Here is a 17002-nt window from a genome sequence, read left to right on the forward strand (position 1 = left end):
TATATATATATATGTTTGGGATGGGATGGATGTGGAATGGAGAGGGGAAGTGGAATGAAGAGAGGGAATGGATGTGGAAAGACTGGAGATAAGGATGGCTGGTGGAGGGAGTGGAGAGAAGGAGTAGAGGTGGAGGGAATGGAAAGGAGAAATGAAGGTGGAGAGAGTGGAGAAAAAATATGGAGAGAGAATCGATGTGGAGAGAATGACGAGGAATGTTGGTGGAGGGAATGGAGGGAAGGACTGGAGTTGAAAGGGACGGAATGTAGGAAAGAAAGGAATGGAGAGGAGTGGATGTGGATGATGTGGATGTGGATGGAGTGGATGAAGTAGATGTGGATGGAGTGGATGTGGATGAGTGGAAGTGGATGGAGTGGATGTGGATGAGTGGAAGTGCATGGAGCGGAAGTGGATGGAGTGGATGTGGATGGAGTGGATGTGGACGGAGCGGAAGTGGATGAAGAAGTGGATGCAGTGGAAGTGGATGGAGTGGATGTGGATGCAGTAAATGTGGATGGGGTGGATGTGGATGTAGTGGACGTGGACGCAATGGGTGTTCACGGGGCGGGGTTCGAAGCTCCGAGCCAGCCATCAAACCCAACTGACCGGAGCCTCGCGAACCTAACTTGTCTCTCTCATCTCCTCAATCGCAAGGGGAAAGGGGTTAAGGGAGGGGAAAGGGGTTAAGGGGAAGGAGAGGGGAGGGAAGAAAGGGAGGAAGGAAGAAGGAAGGGAAGGAGAGGGGAAGGTAGAGAGGGAAGGAGAAGGAAGAAGGAAGGGAAAGGAGTTAAAATAAGATGGAACATATTCATATACTCATACCTAATCTCTGTAAGCATGTAAATAAAAGGGGAGACTTAGGAAGCACTACAAAGGGAGATGCAGGGAGTATACTTGATCTAAGGGCGCTGTAACCTAGGGAATAAAGGGTGATAAAGGAAGTAATGGAGGGTGAATAAGGTAATGGGTATCGCCGGCTGTGAAGGGGGTAAGGGGCAGTGTTAGGGCGGTGTAGGCTGGTTAAAGGGTACTGGGGGATGTAAGGGTCGTAACGCGTCTCTCATAGCGACTTATTTTGCACATCAAACTTCAGTATCTCCTATGTTGCTGCTAAAAACTAAGTTAATATTAAAACTAACAAAAAAAAAGTTAACCTGTAATAAACAAAATAAATCGCCCAAAAATAAATGCTAAGAATCCAGTACCACCTTGATCACGCCCCTGAGAGGTATGGCACTAGTCTAGGTCAAGTGGGGTGAGGTGTGGTCTGCTGTCTAAAAGGATGTGAGTTCGATTCTAGGCTAAGGAAGGAACATCTGCTTATCTGAATATTGTCAAAATTTTACCGATTTCCGAAATACCTACCGACGTGTTCATAAAAAAAAAAAAAAAAAAAAAAAACTATCATACCACTTCTACATGAGGCAACCTTCCCATGTATTTTGAGAGGGGGGGGGAGAAGAAAGGGGGGAGTGAGATGACGGGGGGAGTGAAATTATAGGGAGGGGGAGAGATGGGAGGGGGATTATAGTGGGGGAGAGAGATGGGGGGAAGTGATGAGGGAGAGCGATATTAGGTAGACAGGGAGAATGAGATTAGGGGGCAGGGGGAGTGAATCTAGGGGGCAGGGTGAGTGAGATTAGGAGGGTGATCCGAGGGAAGCCCAGTGTCACCATCAAGCATTATAACTGTACAGGAGGACCAAAGTTATTACCAATTTCCTTGTGCAATTGAACACTACAAATATATCACTTCCCTCCCTCCTCCATTCCCCTCCCCACCACTCCCTCCCCTCCCTTCCTCCTCCATTCCCCTCCCCACCACTCCCTCCCCTCCCTCCCTCCTCCATTCCCCTCCCCACCACTCCCCTCCCTTCCCTCTTACCTCCATTCCCCTTTCCACCACTCCCCTCCTCTTTCCTTCCCTCCTTTCACTTCCCTTCCCTTCCCTATCCTAAATATCATTCCACTCCGTTCCTATCCCTTCCCTTTCTCTTTCTTTCACGTCTCCCCTTCCCTCGCCTCTCTCTCTCTCTCTCTCTCTCTCTCTCCCTCATCACCTTCCTCCCGCCTGCAAACTTGTCTCGTCTCTTGCAACTTGACGACATCATAAAATATAATAATCGATTGCAATTTTCTTCCCATACTTCCTTGCCAAAAAAAATAACACAAACAACAAAAATAACATTAACTCCTTTACTACCATATGTGGATAGATTTTTTTTAGTTTTTTCTAAGTTTCTCAAAATTCTTACATTAACCCCTCGCAGTAGTCATTGTTATTATTATTATTATTATTATTATTATTATTATTATTATTTCTTCATTTCCTCTTCCCTTCTTCCGTCCTCTTTCCTCCTGCTTCTCCTCTACAGTCCTCTATAATTCCTTCTTTCCTTCCTCTCCTTCCTTCCAACCCTTCCAGTCCTTCATTCCCTTCTCCTTTCCTTTTTCCATTCCTCTATTTCTTCTCATCTCTTATCCCATTCTTTTCTCTTTCTTCCTCCTTCCTTTTTCTCTTTCCTTCCCATCGGTTTTCTCTCCCTTTCGCCTTTTCCTCCCCTTCGGCTTCCCCTCTCTTCCTTCTCCATTCCTTTCCACTCCTCTTTCCTTCCTTCCTTCCTGCATTCCTTCCTTCACTACCACTGCATTTTCCTTCCTCTATTCCACATTTCACCTTCTCTCTCCCTTCCTTAATTCGCTCACTCCTTTTAATTCTTCCCCTTCCTCCAACCTCTCCCCTTCCCCTCCTCCCTTTTCCCCTCCATTCCTTTAATGCTCCCCTTCTCTTCATTCCTCTCCTCTTCCCTCCCTCCTTCCTTCCCTCTTTTTTCTCTCCTTTCCTTCCTGTCTACCTCTTCAACCTCTCTCCTTTCACTCCAACTTTTTTTCCTACTTTCTATGCACATCTTTTCCTTCACTCTTTTCTCTTCCCTCCTTCCTTCCATCTTCCTTCCCTCCATCCCTCATCCTTCCGTCTTCCTTCCCTCCCTTTCTCCCTCTCTCCCCTCCTTTCATTCCTACTTTTCCCCCAATCCTTCTTTCAGTGGATATCAATTTTCCTTCACTCTTTCCTCTTCCCTCCTTCCTTCCGTCTTTCTTCCCTCCCTCCCTCCTTCCCTCCCCTCCCCCTCCCCTCCCCTTAGTATTACCACCGCAACACACGAGTCTCCCCTCCATACCATCACCAAAGTGTTGCCAATTCAAAGACAGAACCCTATCGAGAGAAACGGATATCCTCCAACTCTCCTTAACTCTCTCTCTCTCTCTCTCTCTCTCTCTCTCTCTCTCTCTCTCTCTCTCTCTCTCTCTTTTCCATCATCATCGCCCCTTCCTTCTCTCCTTTCCGCTTCTTTCTCTCTTCCTTCTCCCACCTCCTCCGTGCCTACTCTACCTTCCCTTCCCTCTTTTCTCCCCCTCCCCTTCCTTCTCCCCCTCCTCCCCACCTCTACTCTCATCCAACCAATCGCCCTAGTCTGATGGCTCCCTAGTCTCCCCCTCAATCTTTTTCTCTCTCTCTCCTCTCCACCTTCTCCTCCCCACTCCCTTTTCTTCTCTGATCCCTCTGACCCTACCCCCCCTTTTTGGTCTCTCTCTCTCTCTCTCTCTCACACACACACACACACACACACACACACACACACACCCTCCTGTTTTTTACTTCCTCACATCTCCTTCTTCCTCTTCCTCTTTCGATTTACTGCCTCTTCCTTCATCTCCTCCCTCTCAAATCTCCCCAGACCCCCTCCCCCAGCCTAGCCTCGCCCCCCTACCCCCAGCGCCACTCTCATCACACCAATCGCCCCAGTCTAATCGCTCCCCAGCTCCCCATCGCTCGCTCCCCCGGGACCTCTGTATCGTCTTGTTTTGATTGCCGGCTCGCACAAACAACTCCAGCTAAACAAGTACCGATAAACAAGGTAGGAAGGGAAATGAAGGAATAAGGAAGGAATGGGAAGGAAGTAAGGAAGAGGAAAGAAGGAAATCAGGAAGGGAAGGGAAGGGAATCAGGAAGGGAAGGGAAGGAAATCAGGAAGGGAAGGAAATCAGGAAGGGAAGGGAAGGAAATCAGGAAGGGAAGGGAAGGAAATCAGGAAGGGAAGGAAATCAGGAAGGGAAGGGAAGGAAATCAGGAAGGGAAGGGAAGGGATTGAAGAAGGGAAGGGAAGGAAATAAGGAAGGGAAGGGAAGGAAATAAGGAAGGGAAGGGAAGGAAATAAGGAAGGGAAGGGAGGGAAATAAGGAAGGGAAGGGAAGGAAATAAAGACAAGGACAAACAAGGTAGGAAAGGAAATGATGGAATAAAGAGGAGAGAAGAGATGAACCGATAAACAAAGAGGGAAGAGGAAATGAGGAAATAAAGGAGAGACAGGACCAATAAAGAAGGTAGGAAGGGAAATGAGGAAATAAAGGGAAGAGGGAAGGATCAATAAAAAGGGTGGGAAGAGGAAATGAGGGAATAAAGATGGAAATGAGAGGGGGTTAATAAAGCAGCCAAGGAAGGAAATGTAACAAGACCATTAAAGAAGGTAATAAAGGAAGTGAGGGAATAAAGAGAAGGAAGTAAGAGGGAGTAAAGTAAATAATGGAGGAAGGAAATGGGATAAGCAGGAAGGAATAAATAAAGTGGATCAATAAAAAAGAGCAAGATCAATATGCAATAAAGGAAGAGGGAAAATAAAGACATATTTCTCTGCCTTGCTATCAGTCTACTTCCTCATGCAACATCTTCAAGGAACCTCTCTCTCTTATCCTATGCTATCTATCTATCTATCTATCTATCCATCCATCCATCTATCTATCTGTCAATCCATCCATTCATCCATCCATCTATCTATCTATATATCTATCTATCTATTAATAAAATTTCACCACCATGCATAAAGATTTCGTGGTAGATGCCATTCTATTTGGAGCGCAAATCTAATAATAATAATAATAATAATAATAATAATAAAGTGATGATACTGAATTTCTTATACGTACTTCCCTTCCCTATAAAGTAAATAAATAAATAAATAGTGTCAAAATACTGAAAAAAATAACACGAGAGGTCTACCTAAAGTCGACCAAAATATTCTATCTATCTATTTATCTACCTATCTACCTATCTATAGCCAGACGCCTTAATCCCGTAAAAGGGTGGCCACAAACAAATCGCCTCCATGTCTCCCTGTCCCCTGCCATTACGCTGCCTTCCCCCCAACGCACGCCCGTCTCTCATATACCTCTCCACTCCACCCCTCCGTCTCATCCTCGGTCTTCCCCCTCCCCCTCCACAAAGACAAATCTAAGGCTAATCAAATCACAAAATGTTCTATATAAAAATGTAATTAGCTTCTTAAATACACTTTTCGAAGAACACTTTTGGTCTTGTCTTTAAATTCATCAACGTCAAAAAACAAACATGCAAACACAGATATCAATTCCCCCCCCCAAAAAAAAAAAACATACAGCTGAATGTAAAAAAAAAAAAATAATTATGACTATCTGAACAACACGAACCAAAAACAAAACAAAACAAAAACAAAAACCCTCGAGATATCCACGTTAGCAAGAGGCAATTTCGGTGCCACGGTGCATTTCAGCCCCAAACATCCAATTCGGTTTAGCGCAGCGAGTTCGGTCATTACATTCGGTTTACGGATGGGTTAATGTAGTTAGCTGGGCGTCGTTGGTTGAAAAATACCCTTGTTTTTTTAATTGGGTTGGGTGTAATGGATTCTGGGCCGATTTGGTATGAGGGAGCCGAATGTGCACGATTGGGATGGTGGTGGTGGAGGAGGAACGGGGGTAGTTTTGTGGATGTGTGTGTGTGTGTGTGTGTGTGTGTGTGTGTGTGTGAAATTATATTGATAAACACCTCAACTCGAACCAAAAAATACTCCCCCCTTCTCTCTCTCTCTCTCTCTCCCTCTCTCTCTCTCTCTCTCTCTCTCTCTCTAATTATTCCACTTCCAGGTACTATGTTAGATTAGGGAGGGATTTTACAGGTAAGGAGGGAGGGAGGGAGGAAGGGAAGGAGGGAGGGAGGTAAGGAGGAGGAACAGGTGGGAGGGAGAGATTTTTGAGACAGGGAGGGAGGAAGGAAGGTATGAAAAATTTCGAGAGAGAGAGAGAGAGAGAGAGAGAGAGAGAGAGAGAGAGAGAAATATGATGAGAGACGAAAAAGAACAACTGGGGGAAGAGAAAGGCAGGAGGATAGAGGTAGTGAGAGAGGAGGGAAAGGAGGGAGGAAACAGGTAGAGAGCGAGGAGGGAAAGGAGGGAGGAAACAGGTAGGGAGAGAGGAGGAAACAGGGAGAGATGGAGGGAGAGAGATGGAGGGAGAGAGGGTTGGATCGAGAGCTTTTGAATACTGCACCTGCTCTAATTGGGTTAAGCACTTTACCTGCCCATCAAAGGTGAGGCAAGGCAGGGCTAATGCACAATCCACATCCTTAAAAGTCCCGGGTCAAGCTATTGGGGAGAGTGGGGGGAGTGGGGAGTGGGGAGAAGGGATGGGGAAGGGTAGGAAGTGGGGGGAGAGTGTGGGAGAAGGGAGCGGAGCAGTGGGGAGAAGTGTGAGGAGTGGGGGAAGAAAGGGAAGTGGACGGAGTGAAAGAGAGGGTGAGAGGAGTTGGGGAGCGGAGAGAGGAGTGGGGAGAAGAGGGAAGAAACTTCAATAAAGGATGAAGAGAAGAGTAATTAGTGAGAGAGGAGTGAAGGACGGACTAAGAGAGAAGATGGGGAGAAAGGGGTGGTGAGTGGGGAGGAGGAATGATGAGAGGGGTGCAGTGTAGTGGGGGGATGCTGAGAGGGATGAAGCGTGGTGGAGGAGGGGTGAGAGGGGTGAAGTGTAGCCCAAGAAGTGGGGAAATGATAGTGAAGTGAAATGAAGGTGAGACAGGTGATGATGAGGTGAGGAGAAAGGTGATGATTGATGTGTGAAGGTGAGAGGGATATGAGGTAAAACGGCCGTGAGTGGGAATGGAAGGGAGAGGGGTGAGAGGGAGAGGGAGAGGGGTGAGAGGGAGAAGAGGGAGAGGGGTGAGAGGGGGAGGGGTGAGAAGGAGAGGGGTGAGAGGGAGTGGGGTGAGAGAGAATGAGAGGGGTGAGAGGGAGAGAGGTGAGAAGGAGAGGGGTGAGAAGGAGAGGGGTGAGAGGGAGAGGGATGAGAGGGAGAGGGGAGAGAGGGAGAGGGGAGAGAATAAGAACAAGGCCAAACAGAGCTTAAACAAAAACAATTACCCGCACTCCCCGGAGGTCAAACAAAAACAAATAAAAACAAGGAAATCAAAGCAAGCAATTTCACGAAAAAGAAAAATACCACAAAAGCAAAAAAAAAAATAATAATAATAATGAAAACGCAATCAAAAAAACAGTTACGCATCTTCGGCAAAACAAAAATAAAGAAAATCAAGCAAATCAAAGCAAGTAATAAAAAACAAACAAAAAAAAACAAGATAATAGACAGGTAAAATCAAGCTAAACAAAGACGAGAAGAAAGCTGGAAACAAATAATGATAATAATAATAATAATAATAATAATAATAATAGTAATAATAATAATAATAATGATGATAATAATAATAATGATAATAATAATAATAATCCCGGGTTGTTCCCCCTTGACCAATCCTGCTTTTATTTCTTTATTCAGTAAAAATTATGACTGGAAAAGCAAACTCATGAAGGAGCCAATTTGCTAGTGCACGAAGGAGGGAAGGAAGGGAAGGAGAAGAGGAAGAGGGAAAGAAAGGAGAGGAAGAGGGAAAGAAAGGAGAGGAAGAAAGAAGGGATGGGAGAGAGAAGGAAGGGAAGGAGGAGAGAAGGAAGGGAAGGAGGAGAGAAGGAAGGGAAGGAGGAGAGGAAGAGGGAAAGAAAGGAGGGGAAGAAAGTAGGGATGGATGGGGAAAGGATGAAGGAAGGGGCGAAGGAGAGTAAGAAGGTAGGGATGGAGGAGGAGAGGAAGAAGGAAAGTAAAGGGGGAGGAGAGGAAGTGAGGGATGGAGGAAGACAGGAAGGAGGAAGGGGAGGAGGAAAGACTGAGGAAAGAAAGGGGGAAGAAGAAAAATGGAGGAAAGACGAGACAAGAAGCAGGAGGGGAAAAAGTGTGAGAACAAAATTATGGAAGGAGGAGAGAAAGGTAGAAGAGAAAAGGTAAAGGAAAGAGAAGATAATAAAAAGGTAGAAGAGACTAAAGAAAAGCTTATAAATCTGAACAAAACAATGGACACCTCTGAAAGCCGCACTCGTCCCAACAGCATACACCATCCCAGCACATCACAAAAGGTGTCCTGCGTCTTTGGAAACGGACACATCCCAGATTCACACTACAAGCACCTCAGACGCACCCCAGACACGTTCCACCAATGCCTCCCCACCCCCACCGCCCCAATACCCACCCGCCCCTCAACATCCCCCCTCAAAAAAGAAAAATATTGACGGCCATAAAATTCTACGGTTTCAGCCTGACAGATTTCAACCTTCCACGAACGTAGTGATTCGGTGAGTGAGGGAGTGACACAGTTAGCGACATATAGATCTGACCGCCCTTGGTGCCACAAAAAAAAAAGTTGATAAAAAAATAAACAAATAAAATCAGGGTGAGTAAAAAAAAAAAAAAAACGCACACGAAAACTTCAGACCTTAAAATACCTCAAAAAAAAAAAATAAATAAAAAAAAAAAAAAAGACTGGCTACCTCTAAAAATAAAGTCAGAGTAAATAATGCAGATCAGTAAATATAGGCAGCCCCTCACCCCTCAAAAAAGAAAAAAAAACGAAACAAAAAAAAGCGAGTGAAGGCTCTAAGAAGTGAGACGTATAACCAAGACTCTCCCAAGCGCCTTTCCATTTTCAGACCACAAAATAGTTCGGTCGTACAGGTTACATTCTGGACTAGCCCCGGGTCCCTACGCCCTAAAGAGGATTTCATGGGATAAGGTGTTGCCATTTTGATACTGAAACCTATGCGGGGAAAAACGGAAAAGAAAATTAATAGAACAGAAAATCAAAAAAAAAGATTAATGAAGAGAAAATGAAAGGACAATTAAAAGAGAAAAAAAGCCGAAAAGAAAAAAGGGAAAAAAAAAGCAAAAAAATCGATTAAAAATAAAACAAAAAAAAAACAAAAAAACAAAATAAAGTCAAAAACATCTAAAATTATTAATAAAGAAAATAAAGACTACAAATATTCACCAGTAGGAAAAATTATATACTGAACCAAACCAAAAAACTAAAACATATAAAAAAATAATCTCAAAAACGCCAGGGAAAGAATAAAGACAGATAATAGAAGGAATAAAGAAAAAAAATACCTGCAGTGAAATAGCAGGTTAATAAAATACCAAATGAATAAAGAAATGAGGAAATGAATAAGTAAAATAAAGCACATACACCGAGCCAGAAGGAAAATTAGGCTAAAAAAAATATATAAATTTTTTGATTAAATAATGTGGACTGAAATAGCACACCCCTCCCCCCTCCCCCCAAAAAAAAGGGTGAATAGAGCAAGTTAATAAAAAAAAACTAGAAAAAAAAACAGCTAAATGAAAAAACGCACATCGATAAAACAGACAACTCTCCAGTGCACACAGGCGCACACAAACATACATACATACATTATACACTTACACACGTATACATAGATTATTCTTTTCCTGATTTCTTTACCTCGTTCCTTTCTTTCTCCTCTTTTTGCTCTTTTTCCTCTCTCTGTACTTTCCTATGCAGTCTCTCTCTCTCTCTCTCTCTCTCTCTCTGCCTGCACGAGCCTGGAGGTGATTAGTTAGCGGTGATGAACTAATACACCCATTAGGCCATCCCGGTGTAGTTAGCTGGCCTTTAATTACCCCACGACACGAGACCTCACGGCGCTAATGACTGCACCAAGACCCCGGGGGGCGCGGAGGGGGCGGGGGCTGGAGGGGGGGTTGGGGCTGGAGGGGGGCGGGGAAAAAGGTATGTGCTTGTTAGTTGGTTTCTGCGTGAGGGTTGAAATGGATGGATGGATGGATGGTTGGTTGGTTGGGTGGATGGGTGGGTGGAAGGATGGTTGGATAGGTGGGTGGATGTGTGGGTGGGTGGATGAATAGGTGGGTGGGTGAGTGGGTGGTTGGCTGAATCAATGGTTGGATAGGTGGGTGGATGTGGGTGAGTAGAGAGGATACTGTGGATGGGTGGGTGGATGGGTAGGTGGGTGGGTGGATAGGTGGATGGATGGAAGAATGGATGAATGGATGGATGGATGGAAGGAGGAGATTGGTAGGGAATGACTGGAAATTTTGGTTGGTTTGTCGCTTGCTTGGATGGAGGGTGAGTGTTTGGAGGGAAGTTGACGAGGAAAATAAATGCAGGATGGAATCGAAAAAGCATATATAAACAAATAATAAAAGGAGATGGGATGACTAGGAGAGAAAAGAGGGATGAAGGATGGGAAGAAAGTATGGAAGGGGTTAGTAAGGATAGGATTAGATGGGTGAAGGATGTAGGAGGAGGAAGGATGATGAAGGATGCAAGAGGGATGAGAAGAGGGGATGATGAATGAGATGAAGAAGGGACGGTGGAATGAATTACAAGAATGAGAGAAGAGAAAGGAAAGAAAAGAATGAGGAAGAGAGGGGAGGGACGAGAATGGTGGGGGGTAAGGGAGAGAAGATGGGGATGGGGGAGGGAGGGAAGGGAGGGGAGAAAAACAGTGAAATGATGGAGGAGAAATGATGGAGGGGAAGCGAGAGAATGAGGGGGATGATTAGGGGGAGGGGAGAATGTGTGTGTGTGTGTGTGTGTGTGTGTGTGTGTGTGTGTGTGTGTGTGTGTGTGTGTGTGTGTGTGTGTGTGTGTGTGTGTAAAAGGGTGCACACAGAAAAGAGGCCGGATCTTTCATGAGCTATTGAACAAGGCCTCTGTGTAAAGCAGAGTGAGAGCAGCTCCCCCCCCTCAGTGTGTGTGTGTGTGTGTGTGTGTATGTGTGTGTGTGTGTGTGTGTGTGTGTGTGTGTGTGTGTGTGTGTGTGTGTGTGTGTGTGTGTGTTTATTCTCGATTCCGTCAGACGATGTAATTCAGCTAGAGAGAGAGAGAGAGAGAGAGAGAGAGAGAGAGAGAGAGAGGAGGGAAGGGAAGGGAAGGTGGGAGAAAACCAGCCATAAAGCAAATGAAACTAGTCAACAACAACAATAATAATAATAATAATAATAATAATATCTTAATCATAATAACAGTAGTAGCAGTGCGATCGACTTGGCAGATAAGTTTCACAATACTAAGTGTGTATTCAATATTGTTCACATCCATTTATTCAAAGTCGTATCACCTGATCTTTAATCATAGTTTTAACACCTAGAATTCTTTATTATTTTATTTATTATTTTTACCTGTACGCTCATTATAGGTAACTTCCTGGGTTATATTATTCCTGGTTTATATTATTACCTTTACCTGGGTTTATGTTTACCTCATTAATGTTTATATTATTATCTTTACCTGGATTCATGTTTACCTCATTAATGTTTATATTATTACCTTTACCTGGGTTTGTTTACTTCATTAATGTTTATATTACTACCTTTACCTGGGTTTATGTTTACCTCATTAATGTTTATATTATTACCTTTACCTGGATTAATGTTTACTTCATTAATGTTTATATTATTACCTTTACCTGGATTCATGTTTACCTCATTAATGTTTATATTACTACCTTTACCTGGGTTTGTTTACCTCATTAATGTTTATATTATTACCTTTACCTGGATTCATGTTTACCTCATTAATGTTTATATTATTACCTTTACCTGGGTTTATGTTTACCTCATTAATGTTTATATTATTACCTTTACCTGGACTATCTTTAAAGGTGTAATTTCCTTTCCGGGGGCTTTTTAATGGAGGCGTCATTAACTTGAACGATTATGCAGAAACACTTAAGGGTAATTTGATGTGATTTGCGGCGTAATTACAGGTGTACGGCTTTGACTCATTGGCCTACTTATTATTATTATTATTATTATTATTATTATTATTATTATTATTATCATCATCATCATCATCATCATATCTAAGGGGCCATATAGGAGAAGACAAAACCTGAGAGAGAGAGAGAGAGAGAGAGAGAGAGAGAGAGAGAGAGAGAATAGGGTAAGAAAACTAGAGCTACTGTCTTAAACCCCGTCAAGAAAAAAGACAAGTCACCAGCGAGTTGATCTCCAAGTGATAAAAACAATGGCTCAAGAAACCCTGAAGGCTCTCCCCACACCCACCTCGACCCCCGGCTAGAAAAATGGAGGGAAGAACGAGGCTGGTTGAAAATACATTGGAAGGGAACTAAAAATAGGGAGGGAGGGGGAGAACTGGGGGAGGGGGAGGAGGGAGAGTGGGGGAGAAGAAGGGGGTGGGGTGGAGGAAGAGGAGGAGGAATGAGAGATGGAGGGAGGACGGGAAGAAGAGAAGGAGGGACGAATTGGGATGGGGAAGGAGATAGAGGAAGGGTAGTGAGGAAGAAATTGAGGGAGGAAGAAGGAGGAAGGGAGAAGGGAGGCGAAGGAATGAGAGCTGGTGCAAGGATAGTGAGAAATAGACGAAAGGAGGAGGAGGAGGAGGAAGAAGAGAAAGAGGAGGGGACGGAGGAAGGAAGAGGAGGGAGGAAGGGAGGAGGTGAGAAGGGGGAACAGGGAAAGGACTGATGAATGGAGGATGGGGAGAAAACACGGAGGGAGGAACGGGAGGGGGAGAGAGAGAGATGACGGAAATGAAGAAGGGAGAGGAAGGAATAAGGAAAAAAATAACACAGGCGGAAGAAGGAAAGACTGGAAGAAATTACGTGAAATTTTGCCAGGGAGGAAAGAAAAAGAGGGAGAAATGAAAGGAGAGACGGAAGGAACAAAAGAAAAGGAGAGGAGGAGGAGGAAAGGAGGAGGGAGGGAGGAAGGAAGAAAAGTTGGTTAGGTGTAAAATAGGGCAGGTAAGTTTCCCCCTCCTCCATCTTACCCTCATAAACGATTAAAAACTGAAGGAAGGAAGGAAGGAAGGAAGGAAGGAAAGAAGGAAGGATAATACAAAGTGAAAGAGAGCTAGAGAGAAAAAAGGAAAGGGCAGGCGAAGGAAGGAGTGACAGGGAAAGGAAGCGAAGAAGACACAGGGGCGAGAGAAAGGAGAAAGGAAGGAGGAAGGATGAAAGGAAAAAATAGGGAAGGATGGAGGAAGAAAGACCGGCCAGGTGTAAGACAAGGCAGGTAAACCCTCCCCCCCCACTTCCTCAGTCTTACGCACATAAACGTTGCAACAAAAACGGGGGTGGGGAGGGGAAGGGAGGGGGGGAAATAGGGGAGGGGAGAGGGTAACCGGGGAGGGAAGGGGGTAACCGAGGAGGGTAGGAGAGGGGGGAAAGATCAGACAGAAGGTAGGAGAAAAGATGAAAGCAGGAAGGCGGGGAAGGAGGAGGAGGAAAATAAGACGAAGTGAGAAAGGGAGAAAAAAAACTGAGGAAGGTGGAGAGGGAATGGAGAGAAAAGATGGATGGTAAGAAAGGTGGAAGCAGGGAGGTAAGGAGGGAGGGGGGGATGGGAAGGGGAGGAGAAGATGAAGGAAAGGAGGGAGAAAAAGATCGGAGGATGGTGGGGAAGGAAAGAAAAAAAATCAGACGAATGGAGGGAAGGAAAGGGGGAGAGAAGGAAGGGTAGAGGAAGGAGGGAGGGAAGGAGGAGGAAAAGATTGAGGGAGGGAAGGAAGGATGAAGGTTACTGGAGACAGAACACTCAGGCTCCTATGACTCAATCGCTTGAATAAAATCGCTTGGAGTTAGGTAGAAAAAAATACTAGAGTTACCCCAAACATTCGACTTCAAAAATGGAAGGAAAACAGAATGCATGGAGCAAGAGTAATGAAGAAACAGCAAAGAAAACGCACTTAAAGAGAAGAGAAGAGAAGAGAGGAGAGAAGACAGAAGAGCAACGAAGATTACAAAAATGGGAGATGGAGGGAGAGGATGTGAGGAACAGGAAGGGAAGGAGATTGCAGTGAGAGATGAAAAAGAAAATGAAATAAAAATGGATGCAATTAAGGAAAGAGCAGAGGAGGAACTATGAAAAAATGAGGGATAGAAAAGGTGCTAACAGGAAGAGAAGTGGGTTGCATCATCATCATCATCATCATCATCATCGTCTGCATCACAATCTAATCATAACAATCGCCCTCCTATTAATCATCATCATCATCATCATCATCATCATCATCGTCATCATCATCATACGAGCAAAGAAGAAATCAGAGAAAGGATAAACTATATATGAAGGAGAACTATCACCGGAATACCAATCTACAAAGGTGGAGTGGAAGGGAAGAAGGGAGGGAGGGTGAGAATAACTGATAGGGAGAATAAATAAGGGAGAAAGGGTGAAGAATGAAGAAGAAGGATGGATGCTACTGAGAGGGGAGGAAGGGAGGAAGGAATGAAGAGTGGCAGAAAATAAAGAATGATGAATAATAAAACCATGATAGGCAATAAAGACACACGAAGAGGAGAATGGGTAAATAGGGAGGCGAAAAAAGGTATGAAAAAAAAAAATGAATAAAGAATAAATACAAAATAAATGAAACAAAACTCATTTAATCTTTATCGATCACTCTTTCTACGAGTTGGGAATTATTATTATTATTATTATTATTATTATTATTAGACCATGACTATTCTCACGGTTACTACACTACAACAGGTAATTACAGCCTTAAATGACCACTATATAAAACACCTGTAACAAGGCATACGAGTAAATGAGGCTGGTTAGTGCTTTTTTACGCCCCGCCTAACAACCAGCAATAAAAAAAAAGGGCCTGTGTATTTATTTACCTTTATTCCCTTTATGAACGAATGAATAAAAATAGAAACATGAATATAAATGAAAAAGGTCACTCGCCAATGCATTTCTCTCTCTCTCTCTCTCTCTCCTTTTTTTATTTCTTTTCGTTTTCATATAGTGTTTCAGTCAACTTTTTTTTTTTTCAATTTAGATCCATTTATTTCCTGTATGAGCGAAGAAATATGGAACACGTGCATAAATCTCTCTCTCTCTCTCTCTCTCTCTCTCTCTCTCTCTCTCTCCCCCTTTTTTCATTTCTTTTCGTAATCATTTTACATTGTCTCAATCTCCACATTATTTTTTTTTTTCAGTTTACATCCTCTTATTTCTGAGCGAAGAAATAAGGAACTGGTGCACTATATTTATCATTCACTCTCTCTTTTTTCATATTTTTTCGTTTCCATATTCTAAAGTAATGGGCCAGCCTCCACATTATTAACCTTATTAAATTCAGTTTCGTTTATTTCCTCAATGAGCGAAAAAATAAGGCACTGGCAGAAAGCATTTGTCGCTCAATTTTTTTTTTTTTTTTACTCAAATATTTCACCACATTATCTATATTTTAATTTGGTTTTTTTTTATTATTATTATTTCCTCAAAGACCGAAAAAAAAAAAAAAAATGGGTCAGAAAGAATGCATTTGTCCCTTTTTTTTTTTTTTTTTTTTACATTTGAGACTAAAAAAAATATATATATATATCAAATTATCGATATATTTATTAGAAATTTAGTTTTTTAATTTCCTCAATGAGAGAGAGAGAAAATGTCACCCATGGAATGCATTTATCACTCACTTTTTTAAACATTTAATTTTCAAACTAAAAATTATATATCAAATTATCTATATATTCATTAGATTAAGTTTTTATTTCCTCAAAGAATGAAAAGTAGGTTACTAGCATAAAGCATTTGCGGCTCAGTTTTTTTTACATTTAATTTCAATTCTAAAAAAAATATTATGGATCTGTCTACATGAGTTTTTGTTCAAATTTTCTCAAATGACAAAAACAGGTCACCGTCAGAATCCAGTTAAATATAAGACAATAAAAAAAATATATTATAAACTTATCTATATATTTGTTGCTTTATTTCGTTTTTTTTTAATTCATAAAGCGAAAAACAGGTTACCGGTAGAATCCAATTATCTCTCATTTTTTTACATTTAATTTCCAGACTAAAAAATATACACACATCACAAAATTATCTATATATTTAGTGTTTTATTTCGCTGTTTTGGTTTCCTAGAAAAACGAAAAATTAGGTCACCGGTAAAAGCCAATTGTCGCTTATTTTTTTATTTTTATTTTTTTCAGAGTATTAAATAATTAGATATCATATTATTTATTCATTTACCTTTTTATTTACGTTTATATATATCTTCAGTGAGCGAAGATAAAGGTCACCAGTGGGGTTCATCTGCCTATCATTCTTTCCCATTACCTTTCGTCCTCACCTAAAATCTATCACTAATTATCACTTATTCATTTATTACCTTATTTATTCCCTTATTGAACTAAAGAAGATGAAAAACGCTGGTGGAATGCATCTGTCGCTCACTTTCCATTCTTCTTTATATTTCGCTTTCAAATTCTTGCACACTCACTTTTTTTTCCCTCACTTTTTTCTCTCTTTTTTTCCAGTCTCATTATTTTTTTTCCCTCGTGCAGTAATTAATGAAGGACGGTAGTAATTTACCTCACACGGCATGGAGGGAAAGAGGGGGTAGGGGGGAGGGAAAAAGGGAGGGAAGGAGGGACAGGGAGGGCTGGCGAGGGGGGAAAGAGGGAAGGCTGGAGAGAGGAGGGAAAGAGGGAGGGCTGAACAGAGGAGGGAGAGAGGAAGAGCTGGAGGAGGGGAAGGAAGGAGGAGAGGGAGGGAGAGGGGAGGGAAGGAGGAGGAGGAGGAGAAGAGAGAGTGGAGGGTGAACAGACTGGAGGGGCGGCAGGGAGAGAGGGGGAAGGGGAGGGAGGGAAGTAGGAAGGGTAGAGGAAAGTAGGGAGTACGGAGGAGGGAGTAGGAAACAGGAAGGGAGGGAGGGGAAACACAGTAATGTAAGAAAAACACGGAATATGAGAGAGAGAGAGAGAGAGAGAGAGAGAGAGAGAGAGAGAGAGAGAGAGAGAGAGAGAGAGAGAGAGAGAGAGAGAGAGAAACGGGAAAGAGACAAA

The sequence above is a fragment of the Coenobita brevimanus genome, chromosome 85 (genome assembly GCF_032717465.1).
Source record: "Coenobita brevimanus isolate Jiangsu-jjx chromosome 85, ASM3271746v2, whole genome shotgun sequence".
Classification (NCBI taxonomy): domain Eukaryota; kingdom Metazoa; phylum Arthropoda; class Malacostraca; order Decapoda; family Coenobitidae; genus Coenobita; species Coenobita brevimanus.